The sequence below is a fragment of the Lonchura striata genome, chromosome W, assembly GCF_050655825.1.
Source record: "Lonchura striata isolate lonStrDom1 chromosome W, ASM5065582v1, whole genome shotgun sequence".
In the NCBI taxonomy this organism is placed as follows: Eukaryota; Metazoa; Chordata; class Aves; order Passeriformes; family Estrildidae; genus Lonchura; species Lonchura striata.
In genome coordinates this window covers 9,528,005-9,541,934 of record NC_140743.1, presented here as the reverse complement: position 1 = coordinate 9,541,934, position 13,930 = coordinate 9,528,005, and positions in this window count along the sequence as shown.

Genomic DNA, 13,930 nt, shown 5'->3' with positions numbered 1-13,930 from the left:
CCTTACTTCGGCAGGGAGACCAAGATTCCTAAGCCTAGTAGGAGAGTAGGGCGAGGGGACTTGGCCACAGTTCGAGTGTAAGGCTCGGCAGGATGTTCGACCTTACATTGGAAGAGAGACCAATCTCCCTAAGCGTAGTAGGAGAGTTAGGCGAAGGGACTTGGCCGGAGTTCGAGTGTACGGCTCGGCAGGACGTTCGACCTTACCTCGGCAAGGAGACCAAGCTTCCTAAGCCTAGTAGGAGATTTAGGCGAGGGGACTTGTCCGGAGTACGAGTGTAGAGCTCGGCAGGACATTCGGCCTAACCTTGGCAGGGAGACCAAGCTTCCTAAGCCTAGTAATAGAGTTAGGCGAGGGGACTTGGCCGGAGTTCAAGTGTAAGGCTCGGCAGGACGTTCGACCTCACATTGGCAGGGAGACCAAGCTCCCTAAGCGTAGTAGGAGAGTTAGGCGAGGGGTCTTGTCCGGAGTTCGTGTGTAAGGCTCGGCAGGACTTTCGACCTTACCAAGGCAGGGAGACCAAGCTTCCTAAACCTAGTAGGAGAGTTAGGCGAGGGGACTTGGCCGGTGTTCGAGTGTAAGGCTCGGCAGGACTTTTGACCTGACCTCGGCAGGAAGACCAAGCTTCCTAAGCCTAGTAGGAGAGTTAGGCGAGGGGACTTGGCCGGAGTTCAAGTGTAAGGCTCGGCAGGACGTTCGACCTCACATTGGCAGGGAGACCAAGCTCCCTAAGCCTAGTAGGAGAGTTAGGCAAGGGGACTTGGCCGGAGTTCGAGTGTAAGGCTCGGCAGGATGTTCGACCTTACCTCGGCAGGGAGACCAAGCTTCCTAAGCCTTGTAGGAGAGTTAGGCGAGGGGACATGGCCGGAGTTCGAGCGTAAGGCTCGGTAGGACGTTCGACCTTACCTCGGCAGGGAGACCAAGCTTCCTAAGCCTAGTAGGAGTCAGGCGAGGGGACTTGGCCGGACTTCGAGTCTAAGGCTCGGCAGGACGTTTGACCTAACCTTGGCAGGGAGACCAAGCTTCGTAAGCCTAGTAGAAGAGTTAGGCGAGGGGACTTGGCCAGAGTTCGAGTGTAACGCTCGGTAGGACGTTCGACCTTACCTCGGCAGGGAGACCAAGCTTCCTAAGCCTAGTAAGAGAGTTAGGCGAGGGGACTTGGCCGAAGTTCGAGTGTAAGGCTCGGTAGGACGTTCGACATTACCTCGGCAGGGAGACCAAGCTTCCTAAGCCTAGTAGGAGAGTTAGGCGAGGGGACTTGGCCGGAGTTCGAGTGTAAGGCTCGGCAAGACGTTTGACCTAACCTCGGCAGGGAGGCCAAGCACCCTAAGCCTAGTAGGAGAGTTAGGCGAGGGGACTTGGCCGGAGTTCAAGTGTAAGGCTCGGCAGGACGTTCGACCTTACATGGGCAGGGAGACCAAGCTCCCTAAGCGTAGTAGGACAGTTAGGCGAGGGGACTTGGCTGGAGTTCGAGTGTAAGGCTAGGCAGGATGTTCGACCTTACCTCGGCAGGGAGACCAAGCTTCCTAAGTCTAGTAGGAAAGTTAGGCGAGGGGACATGGCCAGAGTTCGAGTGCAAGACTCGGTAGGACGTTCGACCTAACCTTGGCAGAGAGACCAAGCTTCCTAAGCCTAGTAGGGGAGTTCGGCGAGGGGACTTGGCCGGAGTTCGAGTGTAAGGCTCGGCAGGACGTTCCACCTTACCTCGGCAGGGAGACCAAGCTCACTAAGCCTAGTAGGAGAGTTAGGCGAGGGGACTTGGCCGGAGTTCGAGTGTAAGGCTCGGCAGGACGTTCGACCTTACATTGGCAGGGAGACCAAGCTCCCTAAGCGTAGAAGGAGAGTTAGGAAAAGGGACTTGGCCGGACTTCGAGTCTAAGGCTCGGCAGTTCGTTCGACCTTACTTCGGCAAGGAGACCAAGCTTCCTAAGTCTAGTAGGAGAGTTAGGCGAGGGGACTTGCCCGGAGTTCGAGTGTAAGGCTCGGCAGGACGTTCGACCTTACCTCGGCAGGGAGGCCAAGCTTCCTAAGCCTAGTAGGAGAGTTAGGCGAGGGGACTTGGCCACAGTTCGAGTGTAAGGCTCGGCAGGATGTTCGACCTTACATTGGAAGGGAGACCAACCTCCCTAAGCAGAGTAGGAGAGTTAGGCGAAGGGACTTGGCCGGAGTTCGAGTGTACGGCTCGGCAGGACGTTCGACCTTACCTCGGCAAGGAGACCAAGCTTCCTAAGCCTAGTAGGAGATTTAGGCGAGGGGACTTGGCCGGAGTTCGAGTGTAAGGCTCGGCAGGACTTTTGACCTTACCTCGGCAGGGAGACCAAGCTTCCTAAGCCTAGTAGGAGAGTTAGGCGAGGGGATTTGGCCGGAGTTCGAGTGTAAGGCTCGGCAGGACGTTCGACCTCACATTGGCAGGGAGACCAAGCTTCCTAAGCCCAGTAGGAGGCAGGGGAGGGGACTTGGCCGGACTTCGAGTGTTAGGCTCGGCAGGACGTTCAACCTTACCTTGGCAGGGAGACCAAGCTCCCTAAGCGTAGTAGGAGAGTTAGGCGAGGGGACTTGGCCGGAGTTCGAGTGTAAGGCTCGGCAGGATGTTTGACCTTACTTCGGCAGGGAGACCAAGATTCCTAAGCCTAGTAGGAGAGTAGGACGAGGGGACTTGGCCACAGTTCGAGTGTATGGCTCGGCAGGATGTTCGATGTTACATTGGAAGGGAGACCGAGCTCCCTAAGCGTAGTAGGAGAGTTAGGCGAAGGGACTTGGCCGGAGTTCGAGTGTAAGGCTCGGCAGGACGTTCGACCTTACCTCGGCAGGGAGACCAAGCTCCCTAAGCGTAGTAGGAGAGTTAGGCGAGGGGTTATGTCCGGAGTTCGAGTGTAAGGCTCGGCAGGACTTTCGACCTTACCAAGGCAGGGAGACCAAGCTCCCTAAGCGTAGTAGGAGAGTTAGGCGAGGGGACTTGGCCGGAGTTCGAGTGTAAGGCTCGGCAGGATGTTTGACCTTACTTCGGCAGGGAGACCAAGATTCCTAAGCCGAGTAGGAGAGTAGGGCGAGGGGACTTGGCCACAGTTCGAGTGTAAGGCTCGGCAGGATGTTCGACCTTACATTGGAAGGGAGACCAATCTCCCTAAGCGTAGTAGGAGAGTTAGGCGAAGGGACTTGGCCGGAGTTCGAGTGTACGGCTCGGCAGGACGTTCGACCTTACCTCGGCAAGGAGACCAAGCTTCTTAAGCCTAGTAGGAGATTTAGGCGAGGGGACTTGTCCGGAGTACGAGTGTAGAGCTCGGCAGGACATTCGACCTAACCTTGGCAGGGAGACCAAGCTTCCTAAGCCTAGTAAAAGAGTTAGGCGTGGGGACTTGCCCGGAGTTCAAGTGTAAGGCTCGGCAGGACGTTCGACCTCACATTGGCAGGGAGACCAAGCTCCCTAAGCGTAGTAGGAGAGTTAGGCGAGGGGTCTTGTCCGGAGTTCGAGTGTAAGGCTCGGCAGGACTTTCGACCTTACCAAGGCAGGGAGACCAAGCTTCCTAAGCCCAGTAGGAGGCAGGGGAGGGGACTTGGCCGGACTTCGAGTGTTAGGCTCGGCAGGACGTTCAACCTTACCTTGGCAGGGAGACCAAGCTCCCTAAGCGTAGTAGGAGAGTTAGGCGAGGGGACTTGGCCGGAGTTCGAGTGTAAGGCTCGGCAGGATGTTTGACCTTACTTCGGCAGGGAGACCAAGATTCCTAAGCCTAGTAGGAGAGTAGGGCGAGGGGACTTGGCCACAGTTCGAGTGTATGACTCGGCAGGATGTTCGATCTTCCATTGGAAGGGAGACCAAGCTCCCTAAGCGTAGTAGGAGAGTTAGGCGAAGGGACTTGGCCGGAGTTCGAGTGTACGGCTCGGCAGGACGTTCGACCTTACCTCGGCAAGGAGACCAAGCTTCCTAAGCCTAGTAGGAGATTTAGGCGAGGGGACTTGTGCGGAGTACGAGTGTAAGGCTCAGCAGGACGTTCGACCTTACCTCGGCAGGGAGACCAAGCTTCCTAAACCTAGTAGGAGAGTTAGGCGAGGGGACTTGGCCGGTGTTCGAGTGTAAGGCTCGGCAGGACTTTTGACCTGACCTCGGCAGGAAGACCAAGCTTCCTAAGCCTAGTAGGAGAGTTAGGCGAGGGGACTTGGCCGGAGTTCAAGTGTAAGGCTCGGCAGGACGTTCGACCTCACATTGGCAGGGAGACCAAGCTCCCTAAGCCTAGTAGGAGAGTTAGGCAAAGGGACATGGCCAGAGTTCGAGCGTAAGGCTCGGTAGGACGTTCGACCTTACCTCGGCAGGGAGACCAAGCTTCCTAAGCCTAGTAGGAGTCAGGCGAGGGGACTTGGCCGGACTTCGAGTCTAAGGCTCGGCAGGACGTTTGACCTAACCTTGGCAGGGGGACCAAGCTTCGTAAGCCTAGTAGAAGAGTTAGGCGAGGGGACTTGGCCAGAGTTCGAGTGTAACGCTCGGTAGGACGTTCGACCTTACCTCGGCAGGGAGACCAAGCTTCCTAAGCCTAGTAGGAGAGTTAGGCGAGGGGACTTGGCCGGAGTTCGAGTGTAAGGCTCGGCAAGACGTTTGACCTAACCTCGGCAGGGAGGCCAAGCACCCTAAGCCTAGTAGGAGAGTTAGGAGAGGGGAATTGGCCGGAGTTCAAGTGTAAGGCTCGGCAGGACGTTCGACCTTACATGGGCAGGGAGACCAAGCTCCCTAAGCGTAGAAGGAGAGTTAGGTAAGGGGACTTGGCCGGAGTTCGAGTGTAAGGCTCGGCAGTGCGTTCGACCTTACTTCGGCAGGGAGACCAAGCTTCCTAAGCCTATTAGGAGAGTTAGGCGAGGGGACATGGCCAGAGTTCGAGTGCAAGACTCGGTAGGACGTTCGACCTAACCTTGGCTGAGAGACCAAGCTTCCTAAGCGTAATAGGGGAGTTCGGCGAGGGGACTTGGCCGGAGTTCGAGTGTAAGGCTCGGCAGGACGTTCCACCTTACCTCGGCAGGGAGACCAAGCTCACTAAGCCTAGTAGGAGAGTTAGGCGAGGGGACTTGGCCGGAGTTCGAGTGTAAGGCCCGGCAGGACGTTCGACCTTACATTGGCAGGGAGACCAAGCTCCCTAAGCGTAGAAGGAGAGTTAGGAAAGGGGACTTGGCCGGACTTCGAGTCTAAGGCTCGGCAGTTCGTTCGACCTTACTTCGGCAAGGAGACCAAGCTTCCTAAGTCTAGTAGGAGAGTTAGGCGAGGGGACTTGGCCGGAGTTCGAGTGTAAGGCTCGGCAGGACGTTCGACCTTACCTCGGCAGGGAGGCCAAGCTTCCTAAGCCTAGTAGGAGAATTAGGCGAGGGGACTTGGCCGGAGTTCGAGTGTAAGGCTCGGCAGGATGTTCGACCTTACATTGGAAGGGAGACCAACCTCCCTAAGCGTAGTAGGAGAGTTAGGCGAAGGGACTTGGCCGGAGTTCGAGTGTACGGCTCGGCAGGACGTTCGACCTTACCTCGGCAAGGAGACCAAGCTTCCTAAGCCTAGTAGGAGATTTAGGCGAGGGGACTTGTCCGGAGTACGAGTGTAGAGCTCGGCAGGACATTCAACCTAACCTTGGCAGGGAGACCAAGCTTCCTAAGCCTAGTAAAAGAGTTAGGCGAGGGGACTAGGCCGGAGTACAAGTGTAAGGCTCGGCAGGACGTTCGACCTTACCTCGGCAGGGAGACCAAGCTTCCTAAACCTAGTAGGAGAGTTAGGCGAGGGGTCTTGGCCGGAGTTCGAGTGTAAGGCTCGGCAGGACTTTTGACCTTACCTCGGCAGGGAGACCAAGATTCCTAAGCCTAGTAGGAGAGTTAGGCGAGGGGATTTGGCCGGAGTTCGAGTGTAAGGCTCGGCAGGACGTTCGACCTCACATTGGCAGGGAGACCAAGCTCCCTAAGCGTAGTAGGAGAGTTAGGCGAGGGGTCTTGGCCGGAGTTCGAGTGTAAGGCTCGGCAGGACTTTCGACCTTACCAAGGCAGGGAGACTAAGCTTCCTAAGCCCAGTAGGAGGCAGGGGAGGGGACTTGGGCGGACTTCGAGTGTTAGGCTCGGCAGGACGTTCAACCTTACCTTGGCAGGGAGACCAAGCTCCCTAAGCGTAGTAGGAGAGTTAGGCGAGGGGACTTGGCCGGAGTTCGAGTGTAAGGCTCGGCAGGATGTTTGACCTTACTTCGGCAGGGAGACCAAGATTCCTAAGCCTAGTAGGAGAGTAGGACGAGGGGACTTGGCCACAGTTCGAGTGTATGGCTCGGCAGGATGTTCGATGTTACATTGGAAGGGAGACCGAGCTCCCTAAGCGTCGTAGGAGAGTTAGGCGAAGGGACTTGGCCGGAGTTCGAGTGTAAGGCTCGGCAGGACGTTCGACCTTACCTCGGCAGGGAGACCAAGCTTCCTAAGCCTAGTAGGAGAGTTAGGCGAGGGGTCTTGGCAGGAATTCGAGTGTAAGGCTCGGCAGGACGTTCGACCTTACCTCGGCAAGGAGACCAAGCTTCCTAAGCCTAGTAGGAGATTTAGGCGAGGGGACTTGTCCGGAGTACGAGTGTAGAGCTCGGCAGGACGTTCGACCTTACCTCGGCAGGGAGACCAAGCTCCCTAAGCCTAGTAGGAGAGTTAGGCAAGAGGATTTGGCCGGAGTTCGAGTGTAAGGCTCGGCAGGACGTTCGACCTTACCTCGGCAGGGAGACCAAGCTTCCTAAGCCTTGTAGGAGAGTTAGGCGAGGGGACATGGACAGAGTTCGAGCGTAAGGCTCGGTAGGACGTTCGACCTTACCTCGGCAGGCAGACCAAGCTTCCTCAGCCTAGTAGGAGTCAGGTGAGGGGACTTGGCCGGACTTCGAGTCTAAGGCTCGGCAGGACGTTTGACCTAACCTTGGCAGGGAGACCAAGCTTCGTAAGCCTAGTACAAGAGTTAGGCGAGGGGACTTGGCCAGAGTTCGAGTGTAACGCTCGGTAGGACGTTCGACCTTACCTCGGCAGGGAGACCAAGCTTCCTAAGCCTAGTAGGAGAGTTAGGCGAAGGGACTTGGCCGGAGTTCGAGTGTAAGGCTCGGGAGGACGTTCGACCTTACCTCGGCAGGGAGACCAAGCTTCCTACGCCTTGTAGGAGAGTTAGGCGAGGGGACATGTCCAGAGTTCGAGCGTAAGGCTCGGTAGGACGTTCGACCTTATCTCGGCAAGGAGACCAAGCTTCCTAAGCCTAGTAGGAGTCAGGCGAGGGGACTTGGCCGGACTTCGAGTCTAAGGCTCGGCAGGACGTTTGACCTAACCTTGGCAGGGAGACCAAGGTTCGTAAGCCTAGTAGAAGAGTTAGGCGAGGGGACTTGGCCAAAGTTCGAGTGTAACGCTCGGTAGGACGTTCGACCTTACCTCGGCAGGGAGACCAAGCTTCCTAAGCCTTGTAGGAGAGTTAGGCGAGGGGACATGGCCAGAGTTCGAGTGCAAGACTCGGTAGGACGTTCGACCTAACCTTGGCAGAGAGACCAAGCTTCCTAAGCCTAGTAGGGGAGTTCGGCGAGGGGACTTGGCCGGAGTTCGAGTGTAAGGCTCGGCAGGACGTTCGACCTCACCTCGGCAGGGAGGCCAAGCACCCTAAGCCTAGTAGGAGAGTTCGGCGAGGGGACTTGGCTGGAGTTCGAGTGTAAGGCTAGGCAGGATGTTCGACCTTACCTCGGCAGGGAGACCAAGCTTCCTAAGTCTAGTAGGAAAGTTAGGCGAGGGGACATGGCCAGAGTTCGAGTGCAAGACTCGGTAGGACGTTCGACCTAACCTTGGCAGGGAGACCAAGCTCACTAAGCCTAGTAGGAGAGTTAGGCGAGGGGACTTGGCCGGAGTTCGAGTGTAAGGCTCGGCAGGACGTTCGACCTTACATTGGCAGGGAGACCAAGCTCCCTAAGCGTAGAAGGAGAGTTAGGAAAGGGGACTTGGCCGGACTTCGAGTCTAAGGCTCGGCAGTTCGTTCGACCTTACTTCGGCAAAGAGACCAAGCTTCCTAAGTCTAGTAGGAGAGTTAGGCGAGGGGACTTGGCCGGAGTTCGAGTGTAAGGCTCGGCAGGACGTTCGACCTTACCTCGGCAGGGAGGCCAAGCTTCCTAAGCCTAGTAGGAGAGTTAGGCGAGGGGACTTGGCCACAGTTCGAGTGTAAGGCTCGGCAGGATGTTCGACCTTACATTGGAAGGGAGACCAACCTCCCTAAGCGTAGTAGGAGAGTTAGGCGAAGGGACTTGGCCGGAGTTCGAGTGTACGGCTCGGCAGGACGTTCGACCTTACCTCGGCAAGGAGACCAAGCTTCCTAAGCCTAGTAGGAGATTTAGGCGAGGGGACTTGTCCGGAGTACGAGTGTAGAGCTCGGCAGGACATTCAACCTAACCTTGGCAGGGAGACCAAGCTTCCTAAGCCTAGTAAAAGAGTTAGGCGAGGGGACTAGGCCGGAGTACAAGTGTAAGGCTCGGCAGGACGTTCGACCTTACCTCGGCAGGGAGACCAAGCTTCCTAAACCTAGTAGGAGAGTTAGGCGAGGGGTCTTGGCCGGAGTTCGAGTGTAAGGCTCGGCAGGACTTTTGACCTTACCTCGGCAGGGAGACCAAGATTCCTAAGCCTAGTAGGAGAGTTAGGCGAGGGGATTTGGCCGGAGTTCGAGTGTAAGGCTCGGCAGGACGTTCGACCTCACATTGGCAGGGAGACCAAGCTCCCTAAGCGTAGTAGGAGAGTTAGGCGAGGGGTCTTGGCCGGAGTTCGAGTGTAAGGCTCGGCAGGACTTTCGACCTTACCAAGGCAGGGAGACTAAGCTTCCTAAGCCCAGTAGGAGGCAGGGGAGGGGACTTGGGCGGACTTCGAGTGTTAGGCTCGGCAGGACGTTCAACCTTACCTTGGCAGGGAGACCAAGCTCCCTAAGCGTAGTAGGAGAGTTAGGCGAGGGGACTTGGCCGGAGTTCGAGTGTAAGGCTCGGCAGGATGTTTGACCTTACTTCGGCAGGGAGACCAAGATTCCTAAGCCTAGTAGGAGAGTAGGACGAGGGGACTTGGCCACAGTTCGAGTGTATGGCTCGGCAGGATGTTCGATGTTACATTGGAAGGGAGACCGAGCTCCCTAAGCGTCGTAGGAGAGTTAGGCGAAGGGACTTGGCCGGAGTTCGAGTGTAAGGCTCGGCAGGACGTTCGACCTTACCTCGGCAGGGAGACCAAGCTTCCTAAGCCTAGTAGGAGAGTTAGGCGAGGGGTCTTGGCAGGAATTCGAGTGTAAGGCTCGGCAGGACGTTCGACCTTACCTCGGCAAGGAGACCAAGCTTCCTAAGCCTAGTAGGAGATTTAGGCGAGGGGACTTGTCCGGAGTACGAGTGTAGAGCTCGGCAGGACGTTCGACCTTACCTCGGCAGGGAGACCAAGCTCCCTAAGCCTAGTAGGAGAGTTAGGCAAGAGGATTTGGCCGGAGTTCGAGTGTAAGGCTCGGCAGGACGTTCGACCTTACCTCGGCAGGGAGACCAAGCTTCCTAAGCCTTGTAGGAGAGTTAGGCGAGGGGACATGGACAGAGTTCGAGCGTAAGGCTCGGTAGGACGTTCGACCTTACCTCGGCAGGCAGACCAAGCTTCCTCAGCCTAGTAGGAGTCAGGTGAGGGGACTTGGCCGGACTTCGAGTCTAAGGCTCGGCAGGACGTTTGACCTAACCTTGGCAGGGAGACCAAGCTTCGTAAGCCTAGTACAAGAGTTAGGCGAGGGGACTTGGCCAGAGTTCGAGTGTAACGCTCGGTAGGACGTTCGACCTTACCTCGGCAGGGAGACCAAGCTTCCTAAGCCTAGTAGGAGAGTTAGGCGAAGGGACTTGGCCGGAGTTCGAGTGTAAGGCTCGGGAGGACGTTCGACCTTACCTCGGCAGGGAGACCAAGCTTCCTACGCCTTGTAGGAGAGTTAGGCGAGGGGACATGTCCAGAGTTCGAGCGTAAGGCTCGGTAGGACGTTCGACCTTATCTCGGCAAGGAGACCAAGCTTCCTAAGCCTAGTAGGAGTCAGGCGAGGGGACTTGGCCGGACTTCGAGTCTAAGGCTCGGCAGGACGTTTGACCTAACCTTGGCAGGGAGACCAAGGTTCGTAAGCCTAGTAGAAGAGTTAGGCGAGGGGACTTGGCCAAAGTTCGAGTGTAACGCTCGGTAGGACGTTCGACCTTACCTCGGCAGGGAGACCAAGCTTCCTAAGCCTTGTAGGAGAGTTAGGCGAGGGGACATGGCCAGAGTTCGAGTGCAAGACTCGGTAGGACGTTCGACCTAACCTTGGCAGAGAGACCAAGCTTCCTAAGCCTAGTAGGGGAGTTCGGCGAGGGGACTTGGCCGGAGTTCGAGTGTAAGGCTCGGCAGGACGTTCGACCTCACCTCGGCAGGGAGGCCAAGCACCCTAAGCCTAGTAGGAGAGTTCGGCGAGGGGACTTGGCTGGAGTTCGAGTGTAAGGCTAGGCAGGATGTTCGACCTTACCTCGGCAGGGAGACCAAGCTTCCTAAGTCTAGTAGGAAAGTTAGGCGAGGGGACATGGCCAGAGTTCGAGTGCAAGACTCGGTAGGACGTTCGACCTAACCTTGGCAGGGAGACCAAGCTCACTAAGCCTAGTAGGAGAGTTAGGCGAGGGGACTTGGCCGGAGTTCGAGTGTAAGGCTCGGCAGGACGTTCGACCTTACATTGGCAGGGAGACCAAGCTCCCTAAGCGTAGAAGGAGAGTTAGGAAAGGGGACTTGGCCGGACTTCGAGTCTAAGGCTCGGCAGTTCGTTCGACCTTACTTCGGCAAAGAGACCAAGCTTCCTAAGTCTAGTAGGAGAGTTAGGCGAGGGGACTTGGCCGGAGTTCGAGTGTAAGGCTCGGCAGGACGTTCGACCTTACCTCGGCAGGGAGGCCAAGCTTCCTAAGCCTAGTAGGAGAGTTAGGCGAGGGGACTTGGCCACAGTTCGAGTGTAAGGCTCGGCAGGATGTTCGACCTTACATTGGAAGGGAGACCAACCTCCCTAAGCGTAGTAGGAGAGTTAGGCGAAGGGACTTGGCCGGAGTTCGAGTGTACGGCTCGGCAGGACGTTCGACCTTACCTCGGCAAGGAGACCAAGCTTCCTAAGCCTAGTAGGAGATTTAGGCGAGGGGACTTGTCCGGAGTACGAGTGTAGAGCTCGGCAGGACATTCAACCTAACCTTGGCAGGGAGACCAAGCTTCCTAAGCCTAGTAAAAGAGTTAGGCGAGGGGACTTGGCCGGAGTACAAGTGTAAGGCTCGGCAGGACGTTCGACCTTACCTCGGCAGGGAGACCAAGCTTCCTAAACCTAGTAGGAGAGTTAGGCGAGGGGTCTTGGCCGGAGTTCGAGTGTAAGGCTCGGCAGGACTTTTGACCTTACCTCGGCAGGGAGACCAAGCTTCCTAAGCCTAGTAGGAGAGTTAGGCGAGGGGATTTGGCCGGAGTTCGAGTGTAAGGCTCGGCAGGACGTTCGACCTCACATTGGCAGGGAGACCAAGCTCCCTAAGCGTAGTTGGAGAGTTAGACGAGGGGTCTTGGCCGGAGTTCGAGTGTAAGGCTCGGCAGGACTTTCGACCTTACCAAGGCAGGGAGACCAAGCTTCCTAAGCCCAGTAGGAGGCAGGGGAGGGGACTTGGCCGGACTTCGAGTGTTAGGCTCGGCAGGACGTTCAACCTTACCTTGGCAGGGAGACCAAGCTCCCTAAGCGTAGTAGGAGAGTTAGGCGAGGGGACTTGGCCGGAGTTCGAGTGTAAGGCTCGGCAGGATGTTTGACCTTACTTTGGCAGGGAGACCAAGATTCCTAAGCCTAGTAGGAGAGTAGGACGAGGGGACTTGGCCACAGTTCGAGTGTATGGCTCGGCAGGATGTTCGATGTTACATTGGAAGGGAGACCAAGCTTCCTCAGCCTAGTAGGAGTCAGGTGAGGGGACTTGGCCGGACTTCGAGTCTAAGGCTCGGCAGGACGTTTGACCTAACCTTGGCAGGGAGACCAAGCTTCGTAAGCCTAGTAGAAGAGTTAGGCGAGGGGACTTGGCCAGAGTTCGAGTGTAACGCTCGGTAGGACGTTCGACCTTACCTCGGCAGGGAGACCAAGCTTCCTAAGCCTAGTAGGAGAGTTAGGCGAAGGGACTTGGCCGGAGTTCGAGTGTAAGGCTCGGGAGGACGTTCGACCTTACCTCGGCAGGGAGACCAAGCTTCCTAAGCCTTGTAGGAGAGTTAGGCGAGGGGACATGTCCAGAGTTCGAGCGTAAGGCTCGGTAGGACGTTCGACCTTATCTCGGCAGGGAGACCAAGCTTCCTAAGCCTAGTAGGAGTCAGGCGAGGGGACTTGGCCGGACTTCGAGTCTAAGGCTCGGCGGGACGTTTGACCTAACCTTGGCAGGGAGACCAAGGTTCGTAAGCCTAGTAGAAGAGTTAGGCGAGGGGACTTGGCCAAAGTTCGAGTGTAACGCTCGGTAGGACGTTCGACCTTACCTCGGCAGGGAGACCAAGCTTCCTAAGCCTAGTAGGAGAGTTAGGGGAGGGGACTTGGCCGAAGTTCGAGTGTAAGGCTCGGTAGGACGTTCGACCTTACCTCGGCAGGGAGACCAAGCTTCCTAAGCCTAGTAGGAGAGTTAGGCGAGGGGACTTGGCCGGAGTTCAAGTGTAAGGCTCGGCAGGACTTTTGACCTTACCTCGGCAGGGAGACCAAGCTTCCTAAGCCTAGTAGGAGAGTTAGGCGAGGGGATTTGGCCGGAGTTCGAGTGTAAGGCTCGGCAGGACGTTCGACCTCACATTGGCAGGGAGACCAAGCTCCCTAAGCGTAGTTGGAGAGTTAGACGAGGGGTCTTGGCCGGAGTTCGAGTGTAAGGCTCGGCAGGACTTTCGACCTTACCAAGGCAGGGAGACCAAGCTTCCTAAGCCCAGTAGGAGGCAGGGGAGGGGACTTGGCCGGACTTCGAGTGTTAGGCTCGGCAGGACGTTCAACCTTACCTTGGCAGGGAGACGAAGCTCCCTAAGCGTAGTAGGAGAGTTCGGCGAGGGGACTTGGCCGGAGTTCGAGTGTAAGGCTCGGCAGGATGTTTGACCTTACTTTGGCAGGGAGACCAAGATTCCTAAGCCTAGTAGGAGAGTAGGACGAGGGGACTTGGCCACAGTTCGAGTGTATGGCTCAGCAGGACGTTCGATGTTACATTGGAAGGGAGACCGAGCTCCCTAAGCGTAGTAGGAGAGTTAGGCGAAGGGACTTGGCCGGAGTTCGAGTGTAAGGCTCGGCAGGACGTTCGACCTTACCTCGGCAGGGAGACCAAGCTTCCTAAGCCTAGTAGGAGAGTTAGGCGAGGGGTCTTGGCAGGAATTCGAGTGTAAGGCTCGGCAGGACGTTCGACCTTACCTCGGCAAGGAGACCAAGCTTCCTAAGCCTAGTAGGAGATTTAGGCGAGGGGACTTGTCCGGAGTACGAGTGTAGAGCTCGGCAGGACATTCGACCTAACCTTGGCAGGGAGACCAAGCTCCCTAAGCCTAGTAGGAGAGTTAGGCAACAGGATTTGGCCGGAGTTCGAGTGTAAGGCTCGGCAGGACGTTCGACCTTACCTCGGCAGGGAGACCAAGCTTCCTAAGCCTTGTAGGAGAGTTAGGCGAGGGGACATGGACAGAGTTCGAGCGTAAGGCTCGGTAGGACGTTCGACCTTACCTCGGCAGGGAGACCAAGCTCCCTAAGCCTAGTAGGAGAGTTAGGCAAGAGGATTTGGCCGGAGTCCGAGTGTAAGGCTCGGCAGGACGTTCGACCTTACCTCGGCAGGGAGACCAAGCTTCGTAAGCCTAGTAGAAGAGTTAGGCGAGGGGACTTGGCCAGAGTTCGAGTGTAACGCTCGGTAGGACGTTCGACCTTACCTCGGCAGGGAGACCAAGCTTCCTAAGCCTAGTAGGAGAGTTAGGCGAAGGG